Raw genomic sequence first — 9,406 nt, 5'->3', positions numbered from 1 at the left:
TCTTTAATACCCAAAGGAACTTAAACACTTCAAAATAACATAAGTAGGAAATTATAAATAGTTGAACCGCTTTAATACCCAAAGGAACTAAACACTTCAAAATAACAATAAGTAGGAAACTATAAAATAGTTGAAACCATTGTTTTAATACCCAAAGGAACTTAAACACTTCAAAATAACATAAGTAAGAATTATAAATAGTTGAACCGTTCTTAATACCAAAGGAACTTAAACACTTCAAAAATAAACATAAGTAAGAAATTATAAATAGTTGAACCGTTCTAATACCCAAAAAACACTTCCAAAATAATATAAGTAACAAATTATATAAATAGTTGAACCGTTCTTTAATACCCAAAGGAACTTAAACATTTCAAAATAACATAAGTAAGAAATTATAAATAGTTGAACCGTTCTTTAATACCCAAAGGAACTTAAACACTTCAAAATAACATAAGTAGGAAATTATAAATAGTTGAACCGTTCTTTAATACCCAAAGGAACTTAAACACTTCAAAATAACATAAGTAAAAAATTATAAATAGTTGAACCGTTCTTTAATACCCAAAGGAACTTAAACACTTCAAAATAACATAAGTAGGAAATTATAAATAGTTGAACCGTTCTTTAATACCCAAAGGAACTTAAACACTTCAAAATAACATAAGTAGGAAATTATAAATAGTTGAACCGAACCCGTTCTTTAATACCCAAAGGAACTTAAACACTTCAAAATAACATAAGTAGGAAATTATAAATAGTTGAACCGTTCTTTAATACCCAAAGGAACTTAAACACTTCAAAATAACATAAGTAAGAAATTATAAATAGTTGAACCGTTCTTTAATACCCAAAGGAACTTAAACACTTCAAAATAACATAGTAGGGAATTATAAATAGTTGAACCGTTCTTTAATACCCAAAGGAACTTAAACACTTCATAAGTAGAGAATTATAAAATAACATAAGTAAGTAAGAAATTATAAATAGTTGAACCGTTCTTTAATACCCAAAGGAACTTAAACACTTCAAAAAAACATAAGTAGGAAATTATAAATAGTTGAACCGTTCTTTAATACCCAAAGGAACTTAAACACTTCAAAATAACATAAGTGGGAATTATAAATAGTTGAACCGTTCTTTAATACCCAAAGGAACTTAAACACTTCAAAATAACATAAGTAGGAAATTATAAATAGATTGAACAGTTCTTTAATACCCAAAAGAACTTAAACACTTCAAAATAACATAAGTAAGGAAATTATAAATAGTTGAACCGTTCTTTAAATACCCAAAGGAACTTAAACACTTCAAAATAACATAAGAGTAGGAAATTATAAATAGTTGAACCGTTCTTTAATACCCAAAGGAACTTAAACACTTCAAAATAACATAAGTAGGAAATTATAAATAGTTGAACCGTTCTTTAATACCCAAAGGAACTTAAACACCGTTCTTTTCAAAATAACATAAGTAGGAAATTATAAATAGTTGAACCGTTCTTTAATACCCAAAGGAACTTAAACACTTCAAAATAACATAAGTAGGAAATTATAAATAGTTGAACCGTTCTTTAATACCCAAAGGAACTTAAACACTTCAAAAAATCATAGAAAGAAATTATAAATAGTTGAACATAAGTAAGTAGGAAATTATAAATAGTTGAACCGTTCTTTAATACCCAAAGGAACTTAAACACTTCAAAATAACATAAGTAAGAAATTATAAATAGTTGAACCGTTCTTTAATACCCAAAGGAACTTAAACACTTCAAAATAATATAAGTAGGAAATTATAAATAGTTGAACCATTCTTTAATACCCAAAGGAACTTAAACACTAGAAAATAACATAAGTGGGAAATTATAAATAGTTGAACCGTTAATACCAAAAACTTTTAATACATAAGTAAGAAATTATAAATAGTTGAACCGTTTTTTAATAAGAAACTTAAACACTTCAAAATAACATAAGTAAGAAATTATAAATAGTTGAACCGTTCTTTAATACCCAAAGGAACTTAAACACTTCAAAATAACATAAGTAGGAAATTATAAATAGTTGAACCGTTCTTTTAATACCGAAAGGAACTTAAACACTTCAAAATAACATAAGTAGGGAAATTATAAATAGTTGAACCGTTCTTTAATACCAAAGAACTTAAACACTTCAAAATAACATAAGAAAGAAATTATAAATAGTTAGACCGTTCTTTAATACCAAAGGAACTTAAACACTTCAAAATAACATAAGTAGGGAATTTATAAATAGTTGAACCGTTCTTTAATACCCAAAGGAACTTAAACACTTCAAAATAACATAAGTAAAAAATTATAAATGGTTGAACCGTTCTTTAATACCCAAAGGAACTTAAACACTTCAAAAAAAATAACATAAGTAGGAAATTATAAATAGTTGAACCGTTCTTTAATACCCAAGAGAACTTAAACACTTCAAAATAATATAAGTAGGAAATTATAAATAGTTGAACCGTTCTTTAATACCCAAAGGAGACTTAAACACTTCAAGAATAACATAAGTAGGAAATTATAAATAGTTGAACCGTTCTTTATTAATACCAAACAGACTTAAACACTTCAAAATAACATAAGAGTAAGAAATTATAAATAGTTGAACCGTTCTTTAATACCCAAAGGAACTTAAACACTTCAAAATAACATAAGTAGGGAATTATAACTAGTTGAACCGTTCTTTAATACCAAAGGAACTTAAACACTTGAAAATAACATAGAGTAAGGAATTATAAATAGTTGAACCGTTCTTTAATACCCAAAGAAAACTTAAACACTTCAAAATAACATAAGTGGGAGTTATAAATAGTTGAACCGTTCTTTAATACCCAAGGAACTTAAACACTTCAAAATAACATAAGTAAGAAATTATAAATAGTTGAACCGTTCTTTAATACCCAAAGGAACTTAAACACTTCAAAATAACATAAGTAGGAAATTATAAATAGTTGAACCGTTCTTTAATACCCAAAGGAACTTAAACACTTCAAAATAACATAAGTAGGAAATTATAAATAGTTGAACCGTTCTTTAATACCCAGGGCTTAAAACACTTCAAAATAACATAAGTAGAATTATAAATAGTTGAACCGTTCTTTAATACCCAAAGGAACTTAAACACTTCAAAAATAACATAGTGGGAAATATACTAGTTGAACCGTTCTTTAATACCCAAAGGAACTTAAACACTTCAAAATAACATAGAGTAGGAAATTATAAATGGTTGAACCGTTCTTTAATACCAAAAGGAACTTAAACACTTCAAAATAACATAGAGTAGGGAATTATAAATAGTTGAACCGTTCTTTAATACCCAAAGGAACTTAAACACTTCAAAATAACATAAGTAAGAGGAATTATAAATAGTTGAACCGTTCTTTAATACCCAAAGGAACTTAAACACTTCAAAATAACATAAGTAAGAAATTATAAATAGTTGAACCGTTATTTAATACCCAAAGGAACTTAAACACTTCAAAATAACATAAGTAAGAAATTATAAATAGTTGAACCGTTCTTTAATACCCAAAGGAACTTAAACACTTCAAAATAACATAAGTAGGAAATTATAAATAGTTGAACCGTTCTTTAATACCCAAGGAACTTAAACACTTCAAAATAACATAAGTAAAGGTATTATAAATAGTTGAACCGTTCTTTAATACCCAAAGGAACTTAAACACTTCAAATTAACATAAGTAGGAAATTATAAATAGTTGAACCGTTCTTTAATACCCAAAGGAACTTAAACACTTCAAAATAACATAAGTAGGAAATTATAAATAGTTGAACCGTTCTTTACATACCCAAAGAGAACTTAAACACTTCAAAATAACATAAGTAAGGAAATTATAAATAGTTGAACCGTTCTTTAATACCCAAAGGAACTTAAACACTTCAAAATAACATAAGTAAGGAAATTATAAATAGTTGAACCGTTCTTTAATACCCAAAGGAACTTAAACACTTCAAAATAACATAAGTAGGAAATTATAAATAGTTGAACCGTTCTTTAATACCCAAAGGAACTTAAACACTTCAAAATAACATAAGTAAGGAATTATAAATAGTTGAACCGTTCTTTATTACCAAAGGAACTTAAACACTTCAAAATAACATAAGTAAGAAATTATAAATAGTTGAACCGTTCTTTAATACCAAAGGAACTTAAACACTTCAAAACAACATAAGTAGGAAATTATAAATAGTTGAACCGTTTTTTAATACCCAAAGGAACTTAAACACTTCAAAATAACATAAGTAAGGAAATTATAATTAGTTAAATAGTTCTTTAATACCCAAAGGAACAAACACTTCAAAATAACATAAGTAAGAAATTATAAATAGTTGAACCGTTCTTTAATACCCAAAGGAACTTAAACACTTCAAAATAACATAGAGTTAGGAAATTATAAATAGTTGAACCGTTCTTTAATACCCAATGGAACCCAAACACTTCAAAATAACATAAGTGGGAAATTATAAATAGTTGAACCGTTCTTTAATACCCAAAGGAACTTAAACACTTCAAAATAACATAAGTAGGAAATTATAAATAGTTGAACCGTTCTTTAATACCCAAAGGAACTTAAACACTTCAAAATAACATAAGTAAGAAATATAAATAGTTGAACCGTTCATAAGTAGAAATTTAATACCCAAAGGAACTTAAACACTTCAAAATAACATAAGTAGGAAATTATAAATAGTTGAACCGTTCTTTAATACCCAAAGGAACTTAAACACTTCAAAATAACATAAGTAGGAAATTATAAATAGTTGAACCGTTCTTTAATACCCAAAGGAACTTAAACACTTCAAAATAACATAAGTAAGAAATTATAAATAGTTGAACCGTTCTTTAATACCCAAAGGAACTTAAACACTTCAAAATAACATAAGTAGGAAATTATAAATAGTTGAACCGTTCTTTAATACCCAAAGGAACTTAAACACTTCAAAATAACATAAGTAGGAAATTATAAATAGTTGAACCGTTCTTTAATACCCAAAGGAACTTAAACACTTCAAAATAACATAAGTAGGAAATTATAAATAGTTGAACCGTTCTTTAATACCCAAAGGAACTTAAACACTTCAAAATAACATAAGTAGGAAATTATAAATAGTTGAACCGTTCTTTAATACCCAAAGGAACTTAAACACTTCAAAATAACATAAGTAGGAAATTATAAATAGTTGAACCGTTCTTTAATACCCAAAGGAACTTAAACACTTCAAAATAACATAAGTAGGAAATTATAAATAGTTGAACCGTTCTTTAATACCCAAAGGAACTTAAACACTTCAAAATAACATAAGTAGGAAATTATAAATAGTTGAACCGTTCTTTAATACCCAAAGGAACTTAAACACTTCAAAATAACATAAGTAGGAAATTATAAATAGTTGAACCGTTCTTTAATACCCAAAGGAACTTAAACACTTCAAAATAACATAAGTAGGAAATTATAAATAGTTGAACCGTTCTTTAATACCCAAAGGAACTTAAACACTTCAAAATAACATAAGTAGGAAATTATAAATAGTTGAACCGTTCTTTAATACCCAAAGGAACTTAAACACTTCAAAATAACATAAGTAGGAAATTATAAATAGTTGAACCGTTCTTTAATACCCAAAGGAACTTAAACACTTCAAATAAATATAAGTAAGAAATTAAATAGTTGAACCGTTCTTTAATACCCAAAGGAACTTAAACACTTCAAAATAACATAAGTAGGAAATTATAAATAGTTGAACCGTTCTTTAATACCCAAAGGAACTTAAACACTTCAAAATAACATAAGTAGGAAATTATAAATAGTTGAACCGTTCTTTAATACCCAAAGGAACTTAAACACTTCAAAATAACATAAGTAGGAAATAAATATAAATAGTTGAACCGTTCTTTAAATAGTTGAACCGTTCCAAAGGAACTTAAACACTTCAAAATAACATAAGTAGGAAATTATAAATAGTTGAACCGTTCTTTAATACCCAAAGGAACTTAAACACTTCAAAATAACATAAGTAAGAAATTATAAATAGTTGAACCGTTCTTTAATACCCAAAGGAACTTAAACACTTCAAAATAACATAAGTAGGAAATTATAAATAGTTGAACCGTTCTTTAATACCCAAAGGAACTTAAACACTTCAAAATAACATAAGTAGGAAATTATAAATAGTTGAACCGTTCTTTAATACCCAAAGGAACTTAAACACTTCAAAATAACATAAGTAGGAAATTATAAATAGTTGAACCGTTCTTTAATACCCAAAGGAACTTAAACACTTCAAAATAACATAAGTAGGAAATTATAAATAGTTGAACCGTTCTTTAATACCCATAAGTAAAAAATTATAAATAGTTGAACCGTTCTTTAATACCCAAAGGAACTTAAACACTTCAAAATAACATAAGTAGGAAATTATAAATAGTTGAACCGTTCTTTAATACCCAAAGGAACTTAAACACTTCAAAATAACATAAGTAGGAAATTATAAATAGTTGAACCGTTCTTTAATACCCAAAGGAACTTAAACACTTCAAAATAACATAAGTAGGAAATTATAAATAGTTGAACCGTTCTTTAATACCCAAAGGAACTTAAACACTTCAAAATAACATAAGTAGGAAATTATAAATAGTTGAACCGTTCTTTAATACCCAAAGGAACTTAAACACTTCAAAATAACATAAGTAGGAAATTATAAATAGTTGAACCGTTCTTTAATACTTCAAAATAACAATAGGAACTTAAACACTTCAAAATAACATAAGTAGGAAATTATAAATAGTTGAACCGTTCTTTAATACCCAAAGGAACTTAAACACTTCAAAATAACATAAGTAGGAAATTATAAATAGTTGAACCGTTCTTTAATACCCAAAGGAACTTAAACACTTCAAAATAACATAAGTAGGAAATTATAAATAGTTGAACCGTTCTTTAATACCCAAAGGAACTTAAACACTTCAAAATAACATAAGTAGGAAATTATAAATAGTTGAACCGTTCTTTAATACCCAAAGGAACTTAAACACTTCAAAATAACATAAGTAGGAAATTATAAATAGTTGAACCGTTCTTTAATACCCAAAGGAACTTAAACACTTCAAAATAACATAAGTAGGAAATTATAAATAGTTGAACCGTTCTTTAATACCCAAAGGAACTTAAACACTTCAAAATAACATAAGTAGGAAATTATAAATAGTTGAACCGTTCTTTAATACCCAAAGGAACTTAAACACTTCAAAATAACATAAGTAGGAAATTATAAATAGTTGAACCGTTCTTTAATACCCAAAGGAACTTAAACACTTCAAAATAACATAAGTAGGAAATTATAAATAGTTGAACCGTTCTTTAATACCCAAAGGAACTTAAACACTTCAAAATAACATAAGTAGGAAATTATAAATAGTTGAACCGTTCTTTAATACCCAAAGGAACTTAAACACTTCAAAATAACATAAGTAGGAAATTATAAATAGTTGAACCGTTCTTTAATACCCAAAGGAACTTAAACACTTCAAAATAACATAAGTAGGAAATTATAAATAGTTGAACCGTTCTTTAATACCCAAAGGAACTTAAACACTTCAAAATAACATAAGTAGGAAATTATAAATAGTTGAACCGTTCTTTAATACCCAAAGGAACTTAAACACTTCAAAATAACATAAGTAGGAAATTATAAATAGTTGAACCGTTCTTTAATACCCAAAGGAACTTAAACACTTCAAAATAACATAAGTAGGAAATTATAAATAGTTGAACCGTTCTTTAATACCCAAAGGAACTTAAACACTTCAAAATAACATAAGTAGGAAATTATAAATAGTTGAACCGTTCTTTAATACCCAAAGGAACTTAAACACTTCAAAATAACATAAGTAGGAAATTATAAATAGTTGAACCGTTCTTTAATACCCAAAGGAACTTAAACACTTCAAAATAACATAAGTAGGAAATTATAAATAGTTGAACCGTTCTTTAATACCCAAAGGAACTTAAACACTTCAAAATAACATAAGTAAGGAAATTATAAATAGTTGAACCGTTCTTTAATACCCAAAGGAACTTAAACACTTCAAAATAACATAAGTAGGAAATTATAAATAGTTGAACCGTTCTTTAATACCCAAAGGAACTTAAACACTTCAAAATAACATAAGTAGGAAATTATAAATAGTTGAACCGTTCTTTAATACCCAAAGGAACTTAAACACTTCAAAATAACATAAGTAGGAAATTATAAATAGTTGAACCGTTCTTTAATACCCAAAGGAACTTAAACACTTCAAAATAACATAAGTAGGAAATTATAAATAGTTGAACCGTTCTTTAATACCCAAAGGAACTTAAACACTTCAAAATAACATAAGTAGGAAATTATAAATAGTTGAACCGTTCTTTAATACCCAAAGGAACTTAAACACTTCAAAATAACATAAGTAGGAAATTATAAATAGTTGAACCGTTCTTTAATACCCAAAGGAACTTAAACACTTCAAAATAACATAAGTAAGAAATTATAAATAGTTGAACCGTTCTTTAATACCCAAAGGAACTTAAACACTTCAAAATAACATAAGTAGGAAATTATAAATAGTTGAACCGTTCTTTAATACCCAAAGGAACTTAAACACTTCAAAATAACATAAGTAGGAAATTATAAATAGTTGAACCGTTCTTTAATACCCAAAGGAACTTAAACACTTCAAAATAACATAAGTAGGAAATTATAAATAGTTGAACCGTTCTTTAATACCCAAAGGAACTTAAACACTTCAAAATAACATAAGTAGGAAATTATAAATAGTTGAACCGTTCTTTAATACCCAAAGGAACTTAAACACTTCAAAATAACATAAGTAGGAAATTATAAATAGTTGAACCGTTCTTTAATACCCAAAGGAACTTAAACACTTCAAAATAACATAAGTAGGAAATTATAAATAGTTGAACCGTTCTTTAATACCCAAAGGAACTTAAACACTTCAAAATAACATAAGTAGGAAATTATAAATAGTTGAACCGTTCTTTAATACCCAAAGGAACTTAAACACTTCAAAATAACATAAGTAGGAAATTATAAATAGTTGAACCGTTCTTTAATACCCAAAGGAACTTAAACACTTCAAAATAACATAAGTAAGGAAATTATAAATAGTTGAACCGTTCTTTAATACCCAAAGGAACTTAAACACTTCAAAATAACATAAGTAGGAAATTATAAATAGTTGAACCGTTCTTTAATACCCAAAGGAACTTAAACACTTCAAAATAACATAAGTAGGAAATTATAAATAGTTGAACCGTTCTTTAATACCCAAAGGAACTTAAACACTTCAAAATAACA

The sequence above is a fragment of the Tachypleus tridentatus genome, chromosome 13, assembly GCF_004210375.1.
Source record: "Tachypleus tridentatus isolate NWPU-2018 chromosome 13, ASM421037v1, whole genome shotgun sequence".
NCBI classification, from domain to species: Eukaryota; Metazoa; Arthropoda; class Merostomata; order Xiphosura; family Limulidae; genus Tachypleus; species Tachypleus tridentatus.
Note: the sequence above shows the minus strand (reverse complement) of the source record.